Here is a 20,888-nt window from a genome sequence, read left to right as displayed (position 1 = left end):
CATGGTTAAGGTCTTAACTCTTACTCTGGCATCATGGTTAAGGTCTTAACTCTTACTCTGGACTAATGGTTAAGGTCTTAACTCTTACTCTGGCATCACGGTTAAGGTCTTAACTCTTACTCTGGACTAATGGATAAGGTCTTAACTCTTACTCTGGACTAATGGTTAAGGTCTTAACTCTTACTCTGGCATCATGGTTAAGGTCTTAACTCTTACTCTGGACTAATGGTTAAGGTCTTAACTCTTACTCCAGACTAATGGTTAAGGTCTTAACTCTTACTCTGGCATCATGGTTTAGGTCTTAACTCTTACTCTGGCATCATGGTCTAGGTCTTAGACTCTTACTCTGGACTAATGGTTAAGGTCTTAACTCTTACTCTGGCATCATGGTTAAGGTCTTAACTCTTACTCTGGACTAATGGTTAAGGTCTGAACTCTTACTCTGGACTAATGGTTAAGGTCTTAACTCTTACTCTGGACTAATGGTTAAGGTCTTAGACTCTTACTCTCGACTAATGGTTAAGGTCTTAACTCTTACTCTGGCATCATGGTTAATGTCTTAGACTCTTACTCTGGACTAATGGTTAAGGTCTTAACTCATACTCTGGACTAATGGTTAAGGTCTTAGACTCTTACTCTGGACTAATGGTTAAGGTCTTAACTCTTACTCTGGACTAATGGTTAAGGTCTTAACTTTTACTCTGGCATCATGGTTAAGGTCTTAACTCTTACTCTGGACTAATGGTTAAGGTCTTAACTCTTACTCTTGACTAATGGTTAAGGTCTTAACTCTTACTCTGGACTAATGGTTAAGGTCTTAGACTCTTACTCTGGCATCATGGTTAAGGTCTTAACTCTTACTCTGGCATCATCGTTAAGGTCTTAACTCTTACTCTGGCATCATGGTTAAGGTCTTAACTCTTACTCTGGACTAATGGTTAAGGTCTTAACTCTTACTCTGGCATCATGGTTAAGGTATTAACTCTTACTCTGGCATCATGGTTAAGGTCTTAACTCTTACTCTGGACTAATGGTTAAGGTCTTAACTCTTTCTCTGGACTAATGGTTAAGGTCTTATCTCTTACTCTGGACTAATGGTTAAGGTCCTAGACTCTTACTCTGGCATCATGAATAAGGTCTTAGATTCTTACTCTGGACTACTGGTTAATGTCTTAACTCTTACTCTGGCATCATGGTTAAGGTCTTAACTCTCACTCTGGCATCATGGTTAATGTCTTAACTCTTACTCTGGACTAATGGTTAAGGTCTTAACTCTTACTCTGGCATCATGGTTAAGGTCTTAACTCTTACTCTGGACTAATGGTTAAGGTCTTAACTCTTACTCTGGCATCATGGTTAAGGTATTAACTCTTACTCTGGCATCATGGTTAAGGTCTTAACTCTTACTCTGGACTAATGGTTAAGGTCTTAACTCTTACTCTGGACTAATGGTTAAGGTCTTAACTCTTACTCTGCCATCATGGTTAAGGTCTTAACTCTTACTCTGGACTAATGGTTAAGGTCTTAACTCTTACTCTGGCATCATGGTTAAAGTCTTAGACTCATAATCTGGCATCATGGTTAAGGTCTTAACTCTTACTCTGGACTAATGGTTAGGGGCTTAACTCTTACTCTGGCATCATGGTTAGGGTCTTAGACTCTTACTCTGGCATCATGGATAAGGTCTTAACTCTTACTCTGGACTAATGGTTAAGGTCTTAACTCTTACTCTGGACTAATGGTTAAGGTCTTAACTCTTACTCTGGACTAATGGTTAAGGTCTTATCTCTTACTCTGGACTAATGGTTAAGGTCTTAGACTCTTACTCTGGCATCATGGATAAGGTCTTAGACTCTTACTCTGGACTACTGGTTAATGTCTTAACTCTTACTCTGGCGTCATGGTTAAGGTCTTAACACTCACTCTGGCATCAGGGTTAAGGTCTTAACTCTTACTCTGGACTAATGGTTAAGGTCTTAACTCTTACTCTGGTATCATGGTTAAGGTCTTAACTCTTACTCTGGACTAATGGTTAAGGTCTGAACTCTTACTCTGGACTAATGGTTAAGGTCTTAACTCTTACTCTGGCATTATGGTTAAGGTCTTAACTCTTACTCTGGACTAATGGTTAAGGTCTTAACTCTTACTCTGGGCTAATGGTTAAGGTCTTAACTCTTACTCTGGACTAATGGTTAAGGTCTTATCTCTTACTCTGGACTACTGGTTAATGTCTTAACTCTTACTCTGGCGTCATGGTTAAGGTCTTAACTCTCACTCTGGCATCATGGTTAAGGTCTTAACTCTTACTCTGGACTAATGGTTAAGGTCTTAACTCTTACTCTGGCATCATGGTTAAGGTCTTAACTCTTACTCTGGACTAATGGTTAAGGTCTGAACTCTTACTCTGGACTAATGGTTAAGGTCTTAACTCTTACTCTGGCATCATGGTTAAGGTCTTAACTCTTACTCTGGACTAATGGTTAAGGTCTTAACTCTTACTCTGGCATCATGGTTAAGGTCTTAACTCTTACTCTGGACTAATGGTTAAGGTCTTAACTCTTACTCTGGGCTAATGGTTAAGGTCTTAACTCTTACTCTGGACTAATGGTTAAGGTCTTATCTCTTACTCTGGACTAATGGTTAAGGTCTTAGACTCTTACTCTGGCATCATGTATAAGGTCTTAGACTCTTACTCTGGACTACTGGTTAATGTCTTAACTCTTACTCTGTACTCATGGTTAAGGTCTTAACTCTTACTCTGGCATCATGGTTAAGGTCTTAACTCTTACTCAGGACTAATGGTTAAGGTCTTAACTCTTACTCTGGACTAATGGTTAAGGTCTTAACTCTACTCTGGCATCATGGTTAAGGTCTTAACTCTTACTCTGGACTAATGGTTAAGGTCTTAACTCTTACTCTGGACTAATGGTTAAGGTCTTAACTCTTACTCTGGCATCATGGTTAAGGTCTTAGACTCTTACTCTGGACTAATGGTTAAGGTCTTAGACTCTTTCTCTGGCATCATGATTAAGGTCTTAACTCTTACTCTGGACTAATGGTTAAGGTCTTAGACTCTTACTCTGGACTAATGGTTAAGGTCTTAACTCTTTCTCTGGGCTAATGGTTAAGGTCTTAGACTCTTACTCTGGCATCATGGTTAAGGTCTTAGACTCTTACTCTGGCATCAAGGTTAAGGTCTTAACTCTTACACTGGCATCATGGTTAAGGTATTAACTCGTACTCTGGACTAATGGTTAAGGTCTGAACTCTTACTCTGGACTAATGGTTAAGGTCTTAACTCTTACTCTGGACTAATGGTTAAGGTCTTAACTCTTACTCTGGACTAATGGTTAAGGTCTTAGACTCTTACTCTCGAGTAATGGCTAAGGTCTTAACTCTTACTCTGGCATCATGGTTAAGGTCTTAGACTCTTACTCTGGACTAATGGTTAAGGTCTTAACTCATACTCTGGACTAATGGTTAAGGTCTTAGACTCTTTCTCTGGACTAATGGTTAAGGTCTTAACTCTTACTCTGGACTAATGGTTAAGGTCTTAACTCTTACTCTGGCATCATGGTTAAGGTCTTAACTCTTACTCTGGACTAATCGTTAAGGTCTTAACTCTTACTCTGGCATCATGGTTGAGGTCTTAACTCTTACTCTGGACTAATGGTTAAGGTCTTAACTCTTACTCTGGACTAATGGTTAAGGTCTTAACTCTTACTCTGGCATCATCGTTAAGGTCTTAACTCTTACTCTGGCATCATGGTTAAGGTCTTACTCTGGACTAATGGTTAAGGTCTTAACTCTTACTCTGGACTAATGGTTAAGGTCTTAACTCTTACTCTGGCATCATGGTTAAGGTCTTAACTCTGGCATCATGGTTAAGGTCTTAACTCTTACTCTGGACTACTGGTTAAGGTCTTAACTCTTACTCTGGCATCATGGTTAAGGTCTTAGACTCATACTCTGGCATCATGGTTAAGGTCTTAACTCTTACTCTGGCATCATGGTTAAGGTCTTAGACTCTTACTCTGGACTAATGGTTAAGGTCTTAACTCTTACTCTGGGCTAATGGTTAAGGTCTTAATTCTTACTCTGGACTAATGGTTAAGGTCTTATCTCTTACTCTGGACTAATGGTTAAGGTCTTAGACTCTTACTCTGGCATCATGGATAAGGTCTTAGACTCTTACTCTGGACTACTGGTTAATGTCTTAACTCTTACTCTGGCGTCATGGTTAAGGTCTTAACTCTCACTCTGGCATCAGGGTTAAGGTCTTAACTCTTACTCTGGACTAATGGTTAAGGTCTTAACTCTTACTCTGGCATCATGGTTAAGGTCTTAACTCTTACTCTGGACTAATGGTTAAGGTCTGAACTCTTACTCTGGACTAATGGTTAAGGTCTTAACTCTTACTCTGGCATCATGGTTGAGGTCTTAACTCTTACTCTGGACTAATGGTTAAGGTCTTAACTCTTACTCTGGCATCATGGTTAAGGTCTTAACTCTTACTCTGGACTAATGGTTAAGGTCTTAACTCTTACTCTGGCATCATGGTTAAGGTATTAACTCTTACTCTGGCATCATGGTTAAGGTCTTAACTCTTACTCTGGACTAATGGTTAAGGTCTTAACTCTTACTCTGGACTAATGGTTAAGGTCTTAACTCTTACTCTGCCATCATGGTTAAGGTCTTAACTCTTACTCTGGACTAATGGTTAAGGTCTTAACTCTTACTCTGGCATCATGGTTAAAGTCTTAGACTCATAATCTGGCATCATGGTTAAGGTCTTAACTCTTACTCTGGACTAATGGTTAGGGGCTTAACTCTTACTCTGGCATCATGGTTAGGGTCTTAGACTCTTACTCTGGCATCATGGATAAGGTCTTAACTCTTACTCTGGACTAATGGTTAAGGTCTTAACTCTTACTCTGGACTAATGGTTAAGGTCTTAACTCTTACTCTGGACTAATGGTTAAGGTCTTATCTCTTACTCTGGACTAATGGTTAAGGTCTTAGACTCTTACTCTGGCATCATGGATAAGGTCTTAGACTCTTACTCTGGACTACTGGTTAATGTCTTAACTCTTACTCTGGCGTCATGGTTAAGGTCTTAACACTCACTCTGGCATCAGGGTTAAGGTCTTAACTCTTACTCTGGACTAATGGTTAAGGTCTTAACTCTTACTCTGGTATCATGGTTAAGGTCTTAACTCTTACTCTGGACTAATGGTTAAGGTCTGAACTCTTACTCTGGACTAATGGTTAAGGTCTTAACTCTTACTCTGGCATTATGGTTAAGGTCTTAACTCTTACTCTGGACTAATGGTTAAGGTCTTAACTCTTACTCTGGGCTAATGGTTAAGGTCTTAACTCTTACTCTGGACTAATGGTTAAGGTCTTATCTCTTACTCTGGACTACTGGTTAATGTCTTAACTCTTACTCTGGCGTCATGGTTAAGGTCTTAACTCTCACTCTGGCATCATGGTTAAGGTCTTAACTCTTACTCTGGACTAATGGTTAAGGTCTTAACTCTTACTCTGGCATCATGGTTAAGGTCTTAACTCTTACTCTGGACTAATGGTTAAGGTCTGAACTCTTACTCTGGACTAATGGTTAAGGTCTTAACTCTTACTCTGGCATCATGGTTAAGGTCTTAACTCTTACTCTGGACTAATGGTTAAGGTCTTAACTCTTACTCTGGCATCATGGTTAAGGTCTTAACTCTTACTCTGGACTAATGGTTAAGGTCTTAACTCTTACTCTGGGCTAATGGTTAAGGTCTTAACTCTTACTCTGGACTAATGGTTAAGGTCTTATCTCTTACTCTGGACTAATGGTTAAGGTCTTAGACTCTTACTCTGGCATCATGTATAAGGTCTTAGACTCTTACTCTGGACTACTGGTTAATGTCTTAACTCTTACTCTGTACTCATGGTTAAGGTCTTAACTCTTACTCTGGCATCATGGTTAAGGTCTTAACTCTTACTCAGGACTAATGGTTAAGGTCTTAACTCTTACTCTGGACTAATGGTTAAGGTCTTAACTCTACTCTGGCATCATGGTTAAGGTCTTAACTCTTACTCTGGACTAATGGTTAAGGTCTTAACTCTTACTCTGGACTAATGGTTAAGGTCTTAACTCTTACTCTGGCATCATGGTTAAGGTCTTAGACTCTTACTCTGGACTAATGGTTAAGGTCTTAGACTCTTTCTCTGGCATCATGATTAAGGTCTTAACTCTTACTCTGGACTAATGGTTAAGGTCTTAGACTCTTACTCTGGACTAATGGTTAAGGTCTTAACTCTTTCTCTGGGCTAATGGTTAAGGTCTTAGACTCTTACTCTGGCATCATGGTTAAGGTCTTAGACTCTTACTCTGGCATCAAGGTTAAGGTCTTAACTCTTACACTGGCATCATGGTTAAGGTATTAACTCGTACTCTGGACTAATGGTTAAGGTCTGAACTCTTACTCTGGACTAATGGTTAAGGTCTTAACTCTTACTCTGGACTAATGGTTAAGGTCTTAACTCTTACTCTGGACTAATGGTTAAGGTCTTAGACTCTTACTCTCGAGTAATGGCTAAGGTCTTAACTCTTACTCTGGCATCATGGTTAAGGTCTTAGACTCTTACTCTGGACTAATGGTTAAGGTCTTAACTCATACTCTGGACTAATGGTTAAGGTCTTAGACTCTTTCTCTGGACTAATGGTTAAGGTCTTAACTCTTACTCTGGACTAATGGTTAAGGTCTTAACTCTTACTCTGGCATCATGGTTAAGGTCTTAACTCTTACTCTGGACTAATCGTTAAGGTCTTAACTCTTACTCTGGCATCATGGTTGAGGTCTTAACTCTTACTCTGGACTAATGGTTAAGGTCTTAACTCTTACTCTGGACTAATGGTTAAGGTCTTAACTCTTACTCTGGCATCATCGTTAAGGTCTTAACTCTTACTCTGGCATCATGGTTAAGGTCTTACTCTGGACTAATGGTTAAGGTCTTAACTCTTACTCTGGACTAATGGTTAAGGTCTTAACTCTTACTCTGGCATCATGGTTAAGGTCTTAACTCTGGCATCATGGTTAAGGTCTTAACTCTTACTCTGGACTACTGGTTAAGGTCTTAACTCTTACTCTGGCATCATGGTTAAGGTCTTAGACTCATACTCTGGCATCATGGTTAAGGTCTTAACTCTTACTCTGGCATCATGGTTAAGGTCTTAGACTCTTACTCTGGACTAATGGTTAAGGTCTTAACTCTTACTCTGGGCTAATGGTTAAGGTCTTAACTCTTACTCTGGACTAATGGTTAAGGTCTTATCTCTTACTCTGGACTAATGGTTAAGGTCTTAGACTCTTACTCTGGCATCATGGATAAGGTCTTAGACTCTTACTCTGGACTACTGGTTAATGTCTTAACTCTTACTCTGGCGTCATGGTTAAGGTCTTAACTCTCACTCTGGCATCAGGGTTAAGGTCTTAACTCTTACTCTGGACTAATGGTTAAGGTCTTAACTCTTACTCTGGCATCATGGTTAAGGTCTTAACTCTTACTCTGGACTAATGGTTAAGGTCTGAACTCTTACTCTGGACTAATGGTTAAGGTCTTAACTCTTACTCTGGCATCATGGTTGAGGTCTTAACTCTTACTCTGGACTAATGGTTAAGGTCTTAACTCTTACTCTGGACTAATGGTTAAGGTCTTAACTCTTACTCTGGCATCATCGTTAAGGTCTTAACTCTTACTCTGGCATCATGGTTAAGGTCTTACTCTGGACTAATGGTTAAGGTCTTAACTCTTACTCTGGACTAATGGTTAAGGTCTTAACTCTTACTCTGGCATCATGGTTAAGGTCTTAACTCTGGCATCATGGTTAAGGTCTTAACTCTTACTCTGGACTACTGGTTAAGGTCTTAACTCTTACTCTGGCATCATGGTTAAGGTCTTAGACTCATACTCTTCCATCATGGTTAAGGTCTTAACTCTTACTCTGGCATCATGGTTAAGGTCTTAGACTCTTACTCTGGACTAATGGTTAAGGTCTTAACTCTTACTCTGGGCTAATGGTTAAGGTCTTAACTCTTACTCTGGACTAATGGTTAAGGTCTTATCTCTTACTCTGGACTAATGGTTAAGGTCTTAGACTCTTACTCTGGCATCATGGATAAGGTCTTAGACTCTTACTCTGGACTACTGGTTAATGTCTTAACTCTTACTCTGGCGTCATGGTTAAGGTCTTAACACTCACTCTGGCATCAGGGTTAAGGTCTTAACTCTTACTCTGGACTAATGGTTAAGGTCTTAACTCTTACTCTGGTATCATGGTTAAGGTCTTAACTCTTACTCTGGACTAATGGTTAAGGTCTGAACTCTTACTCTGGACTAATGGTTAAGGTCTTAACTCTTACTCTGGCATCATGGTTAAGGTCTTAACTCTTACTCTGGACTAATGGTTAAGGTCTTAACTCTTACTCTGGGCTAATGGTTAAGGTCTTAACTCTTACTCTGGACTAATGGTTAAGGTCTTATCTCTTACTATGGACTACTGGTTAATGTCTTAACTCTTACTCTGGCGTCATGGTTAAGGTCTTAACTCTCACTCTGGCATCATGGTTAAGGTCTTAACTCTTACTCTGGACTAATGGTTAAGGTCTTAACTCTTACTCTGGCATCATGGTTAAGGTCTTAACTCTTACTCTGGACTAATGGTTAAGGTCTGAACTCTTACTCTGGACTAATGGTTAAGGTCTTAACTCTTACTCTGGCATCATGGTTAAGGTCTTAACTCTTACTCTGGACTAATGGTTAAGGTCTTAACTCTTACTCTGGCATCATGGTTAAGGTCTTAACTCTTACTCTGGACTAATGGTTAAGGTCTTAACTCTTACTCTGGGCTAATGGTTAAGGTCTTAACTCTTACTCTGGACTAATGGTTAAGGTCTTATCTCTTACTCTGGACTAATGGTTAAGGTCTTAGACTCTTTCTCTGGCATCATGTATAAGGTCTTAGATTCTTACTCTGGACTACTGGTTAATGTCTTAACTCTTACTCTGTACTCATGGTTAAGGTCTTAACTCTTACTCTGGCATCATGGTTAAGGTCTTAACTCTTACTCTGGACTAATGGTTAAGGTCTTAACTCTTACTCTGGACTAATGGTTAAGGTCTTAACTCTACTCTGGCATCATGGTTAAGGTCTTAACTCTTACTCTGGACTAATGGTTAAGGTCTTAACTCTTACTCTGGACTAATGGTCAAGGTCTTAACTCTTACTCTGGCATCATGGTTAAGGTCTTAGACTCTTACTCTGGACTAATGGTTAAGGTCTTAACTCTTACTCTGGCATCATGATTAAGGTCTTAACTCTTACTCTGGACTAATGGTTAAGGTCTTAGACTCTTACTCTGGACTAATGGTTAAGGTCTTAACTCTTTCTCTGGGCTAATGGTTAAGGTCTTAGACTCTTACTCTGGCATCATGGTTAAGGTCTTAGACTCTTACTCTGGCATCAAGGTTAAGGTCTTAACTCTTACACTGGCATCATGGTTAAGGTCTTAACTCGTACTCTGGACTAATGGTTCAGGTCTGAGCTCTTACTCTGGACTAATGGTTAAGGTCTTAACTCTTACTCTTGACTAATGGTTAAGGTCTTAACTCTTACTCTTGACTAATGGTTAAGGTCTTAACTCTTACTCTGGACTAATGGTTAAGGTCTTAGACTCTTACTCTCGAGTAATGGCTAAGGTCTTAACTCTTACTCTGGCATCATGGTTAAGGTCTTAGACTCTTACTCTGGACTAATGGTTAAGGTCTTAACTCATACTCTGGACTAATGGTTAAGGTCTTAACTCTTACTCTGGACTAATGGTTAAGGTCTTAACTCTTACTCTGGCATCATGGTTAAGGTCTTAACTCTTACTCTGGACTAATGGTTAAGGTCTTAACTCTTACTCTGGCATCATGGTTGAGGTCTTAACTCTTACTCTGGACTAATGGTTAAGGTCTTAACTCTTACTCTGGACTAATGGTTAAGGTCTTAACTCTTACTCTGGCATCATCGTTAAGGTCTTAACTCTTACTCTGGCATCATGGTTAAGGTCTTACTCTGGACTACTGGTTAAGGTCTTAACTCTTACTCTGGACTAATGGTTAAGGTCTTAACTCTTACTCTGGCATCATGGTTAAGGTCTTAACTCTGGCATCATGGTTAAGGTCTTTACTCTTACTCTGGACTACTGGTTAAGGTCTTACCTCTTACTCTGGCATCATGGTTAAGGTCTTAGACTCATACTCTGGCATCATGGTTAAGGTCTTAACTCTTACTCTGGCATCATGGTTAAGGTCTTAGACTCTTACTCTGGACTAATGGTTAAGGTCTTAACTCTTACTCTGGACTAATGGTTAAGGTCTTAACTCTTACTCTGGACTAATGGTTAAGGTCTTATCTCTTACTCTGGACTAATGGTTAAGGTCTTAGACTCTTACTCTGGCATCATGGATAAGGTCTTAGACTCTTACTCTGGACTACTGGTTAATGTCTTAACTCTTACTCTGGCGTCATGGTTAAGGTCTTAACTCTCACTCTGGCATCAGGGTTAAGGTCTTAACTCTTACTCTGGACTAATGGTTAAGGTCTTAACTCTTACTCTGGCATCATGGTTAAGGTCTTAACTCTTACTCTGGACTAATGGTTAAGGTCTGAACTCTTACTCTGGACTAATGGTTAAGGTCTTAACTCTTACTCTGGCATCATGGTTAAGGTCTTAACTCTTACTCTGGACTAATGGTTAAGGTCTTAACTCTTACTCTGGGCTAATGGTTAAGGTCTTAACTCTTACTCTGGACTAATGGTTAAGGTCTTATCTCTTACTCTGGACTACTGGTTAATGTCTTAACTCTTACTCTGGCGTCATGGTTAAGGTCTTAACTCTCACTCTGGCATCATGGTTAAGGTCTTAACTCTTACTCTGGACTAATGGTTAAGGTCTTAACTCTTACTCTGGCATCATGGTTAAGGTCTTAACTCTTACTCTGGACTAATGGTTAAGGTCTGAACTCTTACTCTGGACTAATGGTTAAGGTCTTAACTCTTACTCTGGCATCATGGTTAAGGTCTTAACTCTTACTCTGGACTAATGGTTAAGGTCTTAACTCTTACTCTGGCATCATGGTTAAGGTCTTAACTCTTACTCTGGACTAATGGTTAAGGTCTTAACTCTTACTCTTGGCTAATGGTTAAGGTCTTAACTCTTACTCTGGACTAATGGTTAAGGTCTTATCTCTTACTCTGGACTAATGGTTAAGGTCTTAGACTCTTACTCTGGCATCATGTATAAGGTCTTAGACTCTTACTCTGGACTACTGGTTAATGTCTTAACTCTTACTCTGTACTCATGGTTAAGGTCTTAACTCTTACTCTGGCATCATGGTTAAGGTCTTAACTCTTACTCTGGACTAATGGTTAAGGTCTTAACTCTTACTCTGGACTAATGGTTAAGGTCTTAACTCTACTCTGGCATCATGGTTAAGGTCTTAACTCTTACTCTGGACTAATGGTTAAGGTCTTAACTCTTACTCTGGACTAATGGTTAAGGTCTTAACTCTTACTCTGGCATTATGGTTAAGGTCTTAGACTCTTACTCTGGACTAATGGTTAAGGTCTTAACTCTTACTCTGGCATCATGATTAAGGTCTTAACTCTTACTCTGGACTAATGGTTAAGGTCTTAGACTCTTACTCTGGACTAATGGTTAAGGTCTTAACTCTTTCTCTGGGCTAATGGTTAAGGTCTTAGACTCTTACTCTGGCATCATGGTTAAGGTCTTAGACTCTTACTCTGGCATCAAAGTTAAGGTCTTAACTCTTACACTGGCATCATGGTTAAGGTCTTAACTCGTACTCTGGACTAATGGTTAAGGTCTGAACTCTTACTATGGACTAATGGTTAAGGTCTTAACTCTTACTCTGGACTAATGGTTAAGGTCTTAGACTCTTACTCTCGAGTAATGGCTAAGGTCTTAACTCTTACTCTGTCATCATGGTTAAGGTCTTAGACTCTTACTCTGGACTAATGTTTAAGGTCTTAACTCTTACTCTGGACTAATGGTTAAGGTCTTAACTCTTACTCTGGACTAATGGTTAAGGTCTTAACTCTTACTCTGGCATCATGGTTAAGGTCTTAACTCTTACTCTGGACTAATGGTTAAGGTCTTAACTCTTACTCTGGCATCATGGTTGAGGTCTTAACTCTTACTCTGGACTAATGGTTAAGGTCTTAACTCTTGCTCTGGCATCATGGTTAAGGTCTTAACACTTACTCTGGACTAATGGTTAAGGTCTTAACTCTTACTCTGGCATCATCGTTAAGGTCTTAACTCTTACTCTGGCATCATGGTTAAGGTCTTAGACTCTTACTCTGGACTAATGGTTAAGGTCTTAACTCTTACTCTGGACTAATGGTTAAGGTCTTAACTCTTACTCTGGCATCATCGTTAAGGTCTTAACTCTTACTCTGGCATCATGGTTAAGGTCTTACTCTGGACTAATGGTTAAGGTCTTAACTCTTACTCTGGACTAATGGTTAAGGTCTTAACTCTTACTCTGGCATCATGGTTAAGGTCTTAACTCTGGCATCATGGTTAAGGTCTTAACTCTTACTCTGGACTAATGGTTAAGGTCTTAACTCTTACTCTGGCATCGTGGTTAAGGTCTTAGACTCATACTCTGGTATCATGGTTAAGTTCTTAACTCTTACTCTGGACTAATGGTTAAGGTCTTAACTCTTACTCTGGGCTAATGGTTAAGGTCTTAACTCTCACTCTGGCATCATGGTTAAGGTCTTAACTCTTACTCTGGACTAATGGTTAAGGTCTTAACTCTTACTCTGGCATCATGGTTAAGGTCTTAACTCTTACTCTGGACTAATGGTTAAGGTCTGAACTCTTACTCTGGACTAATGGTTAAGGTCTTAACTCTTACTCTGGCATCATGGTTAAGGTCTTAACTCTTACTCTGGACTAATGGTTAAGGTCTTAACTCTTACTCTGGCATCATGGTTAAGGTCTTAACTCTTACTCTGGACTAATGGTTAAGGTCTTAACTCTTACTCTGGGCTAATGGTTAAGGTCTTAACTCTTACTCTGGACTAATGGTTAAGGTCTTATCTCTTACTCTGGACTAATGGTTAAGGTCTTAGACTCTTACTCTGGCATCATGTATAAGGTCTTAGATTCTTACTCTGGACTACTGGTTAATGTCTTAACTCTTACTCTGTACTCATGGTTAAGGTCTTAACTCTTACTCTGGCATCATGGTTAAGGTCTTAACTCTTACTCTGGACTAATGGTTAAGGTCTTAACTCTTACTCTGGACTAATGGTTAAGGTCTTAACTCTACTCTGGCATCATGGTTAAGGTCTTAACTCTTACTCTGGACTAATGGTTAAGGTCTTAACTCTTACTCTGGACTAATGGTCAAGGTCTTAACTCTTACTCTGGCATCATGGTTAAGGTCTTAGACTCTTACTCTGGACTAATGGTTAAGGTCTTAACTCTTACTCTGGCATCATGATTAAGGTCTTAACTCTTACTCTGGACTAATGGTTAAGGTCTTAGACTCTTACTCTGGACTAATGGTTAAGGTCTTAACTCTTTCTCTGGGCTAATGGTTAAGGTCTTAGACTCTTACTCTGGCATCATGGTTAAGGTCTTAGACTCTTACTCTGGCATCAAGGTTAAGGTCTTAACTCTTACACTGGCATCATGGTTAAGGTCTTAACTCGTACTCTGGACTAATGGTTCAGGTCTGAGCTCTTACTCTGGACTAATGGTTAAGGTCTTAACTCTTACTCTGGACTAATGGTTAAGGTCTTAACTCTTACTCTGGACTAATGGTTAAGGTCTTAGACTCTTACTCTCGAGTAATGGCTAAGGTCTTAACTCTTACTCTGGCATCATGGTTAAGGTCTTAGACTCTTACTCTGGACTAATGGTTAAGGTCTTAACTCATACTCTGGACTAATGGTTAAGGTCTTAGACTCTTTCTCTGGACTAATGGTTAAGGTCTTAACTCTTACTCTGGACTAATGGTTAAGGTCTTAACTCTTACTCTGGACTAATGGTTAAGGTCTTAACTCTTACTCTGGACTAATGGTTAAGGTCTTAACTCTTACTCTGGACTAATGGTTAAGGTCTTAACTCTTACTCTGGCATCATCGTTAAGGTCTTAACTCTTACTCTGGCATCATGGTTAAGGTCTTACTCTGGACTAATGGTTAAGGTCTTAACTCTTACTCTGGACTAATGGTTAAGGTCTTAACTCTTACTCTGGCATCATGGTTAAGGTCATAACTCTGGCATCATGGTTAAGGTCTTAACTCTTACTCTGGACTACTGGTTAAGGTCTTACCTCTTACTCTGGCATCATGGTTAAGGTCTTAGACTCATACTCTGGCATCATGGTTAAGGTCTTAACTCTTACTCTGGCATCATGGTTAAGGTCTTAGACTCTTACTCTGGACTAATGGTTAAGGTCTTAACTCTTACTCTGGACTAATGGTTAAGGTCTTAACTCTTACTCTGGACTAATGGTTAAGGTCTTATCTCTTACTCTGGACTAATGGTTAAGGTCTTAGACTCTTACTCTGGCATCATGGATAAGGTCTTAGACTCTTACTCTGGACTACTGGTTAATGTCTTAACTCTTACTCTGGCGTCATGGTTAAGGTCTTAACTCTCACTCTGGCATCAGGGTTAAGGTCTTAACTCTTACTCTGGACTAATGGTTAAGGTCTTAACTCTTACTCTGGCATCATGGTTAAGGTCTTAACTCTTACTCTGGACTAATGGTTAAGGTCTGAACTCTTACTCTGGACTAATGGTTAAGGTCTTAACTCTTACTCTGGCATCATGGTTAAGGTCTTAACTCTTACTCTGGACTAATGGTTAAGGTCTTAACTCTTACTCTGGGCTAATGGTTAAGGTCTTAACTCTTACTCTGGACTAATGGTTAAGGTCTTATCTCTTACTCTGGACTACTGGTTAATGTCTTAACTCTTACTCTGGCGTCATGGTTAAGGTCTTAACTCTCACTCTGGCATCATGGTTAAGGTCTTAACTCTTACTCTGGACTAATGGTTAAGGTCTTAACTCTTACTCTGGCATCATGGTTAAGGTCTTAACTCTTACTCTGGACTAATGGTTAAGGTCTGAACTCTTACTCTGGACTAATGGTTAAGGTCTTAACTCTTACTCTGGCATCATGGTTAAGGTCTTAACTCTTACTCTGGACTAATGGTTAAGGTCTTAACTCTTACTCTGGCATCATGGTTAAGGTCTTAACTCTTACTCTGGACTAATGGTTAAGGTCTTAACTCTTACTCTTGGCTAATGGTTAAGGTCTTAACTCTTACTCTGGCATCATGGTTAAGGTCTTACTCTGGACTAACGGTTAAGGTCTTAACTCTTACTCTGGACTAATGGTTAAGGTCTTAACTCTTACTCTGGCATCATGGTTAAGGTCTTAACTCTGGCATCATGGTTAAGGTCTTAACTCTTACTCTGGACTAATGGTTAAGGTCTTAACTCTTACTCTGGCATCGTGGTTAAGGTCTTAGACTCATACTCTGGTATCATGGTTAAGTTCTTAACTCTTACTCTGGACTAATGGTTAAGGTCTTAACTCTTACTCTGGGCTAATGGTTAAGGTCTTAACTCTCACTCTGGCATCATGGTTAAGGTCTTAACTCTTACTCTGGACTAATGGTTAAGGTCTTAACTCTTACTCTGGCATCATGGTTAAGGTCTTAACTCTTACTCTGGACTAATGGTTAAGGTCTGAACTCTTACTCTGGACTAATGGTTAAGGTCTTAACTCTTACTCTGGCATCATGGTTAAGGTCTTAACTCTTACTCTGGACTAATGGTTAAGGTCTTAACTCTTACTCTGGCATCATGGTTAAGGTCTTAACTCTTACTCTGGACTAATGGTTAAGGTCTTAACTCTTACTCTGGGCTAATGGTTAAGGTCTTAACTCTTACTCTGGACTAATGGTTAAGGTCTTATCTCTTACTCTGGACTAATGGTTAAGGTCTTAGACTCTTACTCTGGCATCATGTATAAGGTCTTAGATTCTTACTCTGGACTACTGGTTAATGTCTTAACTCTTACTCTGTACTCATGGTTAAGGTCTTAACTCTTACTCTGGCATCATGGTTAAGGTCTTAACTCTTACTCTGGACTAATGGTTAAGGTCTTAACTCTTACTCTGGACTAATGGTTAAGGTCTTAACTCTACTCTGGCATCATGGTTAAGGTCTTAACTCTTACTCTGGACTAATGGTTAAGGTCTTAACTCTTACTCTGGACTAATGGTCAAGGTCTTAACTCTTACTCTGGCATCATGGTTAAGGTCTTAGACTCTTACTCTGGACTAATGGTTAAGGTCTTAACTCTTACTCTGGCATCATGATTAAGGTCTTAACTCTTACTCTGGACTAATGGTTAAGGTCTTAGACTCTTACTCTGGACTAATGGTTAAGGTCTTAACTCTTTCTCTGGGCTAATGGTTAAGGTCTTAGACTCTTACTCTGGCATCATGGTTAAGGTCTTAGACTCTTACTCTGGCATCAAGGTTAAGGTCTTAACTCTTACACTGGCATCATGGTTAAGGTCTTAACTCGTACTCTGGACTAATGGTTCAGGTCTGAGCTCTTACTCTGGACTAATGGTTAAGGTCTTAACTCTTACTCTGGACTAATGGTTAAGGTCTTAACTCTTACTCTGGACTAATGGTTAAGGTCTAAGACTCTTACTCTCGAGTAATGGCTAAGGTCTTAACTCTTACTCTGGCATCATGGTTAAGGTCTTAGACTCTTACTCTGGACTAATGGTTAAGGTCTTAACTCATACTCTGGACTAATGGTTAAGGTCTTAGATTCTTTCTCTGGACTAATGGTTAAGGTCTTAACTCTTACTCTGGACTAATGGTTAAGGTCTTAACTCTTACTCTGGACTAATGGTTAAGGTCTTAACTCTTACTCTGGACTAATGGTTAAGGTCTTAACTCTTACTCTGGACTAATGGTTAAGGTCTTAACTCTTACTCTGGCATCATCGTTAAGGTCTTAACTCTTACTCTGGCATCATGGTTAAGGTCTTACTCTGGACTAATGGTTAAGGTCTTAACTCTTACTCTGGACTAATGGTTAAGGTCTTAACTCTTACTCTGGCATCATGGTTAAGGTCTTAACTCTGGCATCATGGTTAAGGTCTTAACTCTTACTCTGGACTACTGGTTAAGGTCTTACCTCTTACTCTGGCATCATGGTTAAGGTCTTAGACTCATACTCTGGCATCATGGTTAAGGTCTTAACTCTTACTCTGGCATCATGGTTAAGGTCTTAGACTCTTACTCTGGACTAATGGTTAAGGTCTTAACTCTTACTCTGGACTAATGGTTAAGGTCTTAACTCTTACTCTGGACTAATGGTTAAGGTCTTATCTCTTACTCTGGACTAATGGTTAAGGTCTTAGACTCTTACTCTGGCATCATGGATAAGGTCTTAGACTCTTACTCTGGACTACTGGTTAATGTCTTAACTCTTACTCTGGCGTCATGGTTAAGGTCTTAACTCTCACTCTGGCATCAGGGTTAAGGTCTTAACTCTTACTCTGGACTAATGGTTAAGGTCTTAACTCTTACTCTGGCATCATGGTTAAGGTCTTAACTCTTACTCTGGACTAATGGTTAAGGTCTGAACTCTTACTCTGGACTAATGGTTAAGGTCTTAACTCTTACTCTGGCATCATGGTTAAGGTCTTAACTCTTACTCTGGACTAATGGTTAAGGTCTTAACTCTTACTCTGGGCTAATGGTTAAGGTCTTAACTCTTACTCTGGACTAATGGTTAAGGTCTTATCTCTTACTCTGGACTACTGGTTAATGTCTTAACTCTTACTCTGGCGTCATGGTTAAGGTCTTAACTCTCACTCTGGCATCATGGTTAAGGTCTTAACTCTTACTCTGGACTAATGGTTAAGGTCTTAACTCTTACTCTGGCATCATGGTTAAGGTCTTAACTCTTACTCTGGACTAATGGTTAAGGTCTGAACTCTTACTCTGGACTAATGGTTAAGGTCTTAACTCTTACTCTGGCATCATGGTTAAGGTCTTAACTCTTACTCTGGACTAATGGTTAAGGTCTTAACTCTTACTCTGGCATCATGGTTAAGGTCTTAACTCTTACTCTGGACTAATGGTTAAGGTCTTAACTCTTACTCTGGGCTAATGGTTAAGGTCTTAACTCTTACTCTGGACTAATGGTTAAGGTCTTATCTCTTACTCTGGACTAATGGTTAAGGTCTTAACTCTTACTCCAGCATCATGGTTAAGGTCTTAACTCTTACTCTGGACTAATGGTTAAGGTCTTAACTCTTACTCTGGCATCATGGTTAAGGTCTTAACTCTTACTCTGGCATCATGGTTAAGGTCTTAACTCTTACTCTGGACTAATGGTTAAGGTCTTAGACTCTTACTCTGGACTCATGGTTAAGGTCTTAACTCTTACTCTGGCATCATGGTTAAGGTCTTAGACTCTTACTCTGGACTAATGGTTAAGGGGGGAGCAGCCTAACTACAAACTCACCTGCGGAGCCTTGCCACGCTACACCATTGCCGCCATTGCCGCCACCGCCAAGGGTCAAACGGTCACCAGTATCTTCCGCGTCGCCGCCCCGGGACTGCAATTCCCGGCAGCCTCAGCGGCGGCGCGACGTGGTGACGTGCAGCAAGCGCCAGGAGGCGCATAAAACCACATAGGGACCGGCGGAGCGGGGGGGAGCAGCCTAACTACAAACTCACCTGCGGAGCCTTGCCACGCTACACCATTGCCGCCATTGCCGCCACCGCCAAGGGTCAAACGGTCACCAGTATCTTCCGCGTCGCCGCCCCGGGACTGCAATTCCCGGCAGCCTCAGCGGCGGCGCGACGTGGTGACGTGCAGCAAGCGCCAGGAGGCGCATAAAACCACATAGGGACCGGCGGAGCGGGGGGGAGCAGCCTAACTACAAACTCACCTGCGGAGCCTTGCCACGCTACACCATTGCTGCCATTGCCGCCACCGCCAAGGGTCAAACGGTCACCAGTATCTTCCGCGTCGCCGCCCCGGGACTGCAATTCCCGGCAGCCTCAGCGGCGGCGCGACGTGGTGACGTGCAGCAAGCGCCAGGAGGCGCATAAAACCACATAGGGACCGGCGGAGCGGGGGGGAGCAGCCTAACTACAAACTCACCTGCGGAGCCTTGCCACGCTACACCATTGCCGCCATTGCCGCCACCGCCAAGGGTCAAACGGTCACCAGTATCTTCCGCGTCGCCGCCCCGGGACTGCAATTCCCGGCAGCCTCAGCGGTGGCGCGACGTGGTGACGTGCAGCAAGCGCCAGGAGGCGCATAAAACCATAGAGGGACCCGCTTCGCGGGACGCGCCGGGCTAAGCCCGGGCAAAGGGCGGGCCGTCTGTGGCCGTCAGGGGCCAAAGGAGGCCGGGCCGGGCTATACCCCTTTCCTCCTAAACGCAACCAGTCCAGGAGGATGCCCTCTCCAGGACCGTGCAAATCCACTGCCAAGGAAGGGGGTTGCAAGGCAGGGTCGTTGGACAAGTACTTCAAACCTACTAAAGAAGATGTAGGTAAGGAAAATTCATTGGAGAAACGCAGGGCTGAGCGGCGGCGCTCCATTGATTCCATGAAGAATACGCCCCTGCCAGAGATCATCCCGTATCCCATTACCCAAGAGGATGGCACGCCCCCACTTAGTCTAAAACCTCTGACCCCTGAGGACTTCCCTCTCTTATTGCGGGACATCCCCACTTCCCCTGAGTTGGCCCCTGGAAAACTCCTAGATATAACCCCTTCTGGGACTTGTCCTACTCCTGTTAATCTGGTCACTCAAACCCCACCTCCGCATGCAGCCAAGAAAAGCAAGCCTAAACAAAGAGTTGAGGTAGAGTTGCACAGGCCCCCACCGAGTAAACGTAGTAAAAAGTCAACGGGGGGCGGGGGAAAGCCAAACCGTCGCATCTAGATTTCGGAAAAAAACACACACTTGTACCCCAGCCTGGGAGGGATAATAAGATTGCCCCCACTGCTCTTCTCTCAAAGGTCTCTAGTCCAACTAGAGCTACTATTCTAAACATCCCAGTGGCTGATACACCTAACCCTTCTACAGCTATAGGGAGCCTAGAATCGCTACTGCGTTCTCTTCTACAGCCCATTAGCGATAGTTTGATAAAAGTAGAGAGTAGGCTCACTTTATTGGAAACAGCTCTTACTAATCTGAACACCTTAGTTAGTAAGCAACCCAATAACACGGGACCTTATCCCTCCGCAGGAAACCTTACTAAAAAAGGAATTACGAAGGGTAATAACAAAGTCTCCCCCCAGAGTGCGACTACTGCCCCTCCTTTGCAACCATTAATGGCTGTCTTAGACCAGGCACCGCGCTGCTATGTATCTAATAGGCCCAGAGAGACATTCTGCCTCTCAAAGTTCCCATTCGGGGACTATTGACGGCAATCTAGAAGTTGGTGGTATCTCTCTACTCTCCCCGGGTCGGCCGGCTCCAAGTCCACGGAGACCAGACTTGCCGCCAGAGGCCAATAGTCTAACGGTGGTCCTTGCAGGCGTCCCCCGCTTAAGACTAGGGGAGATCGAAGATTACCAATCACTAAAATACAAGGTCATTAAATGGCTGAATTGGAATCGACCCCTACCGTCCCATTTTAACAATGAGATTATTATGGTAAGAAGGGTCCCCTGGTTAGGTAAAACTAGGAAATCAATAATAGGGGACTGTATCCTGACAAGCTTTAAGGACCCGGGCACTG

The sequence above is a fragment of the Triturus cristatus genome, chromosome 10 (assembly GCF_964204655.1).
Source record: "Triturus cristatus chromosome 10, aTriCri1.1, whole genome shotgun sequence".
Taxonomy (NCBI): domain Eukaryota; kingdom Metazoa; phylum Chordata; class Amphibia; order Caudata; family Salamandridae; genus Triturus; species Triturus cristatus.
The sequence above is the reverse complement of the archived record's forward strand: the minus strand, read 5'-3'. Positions refer to the sequence as shown.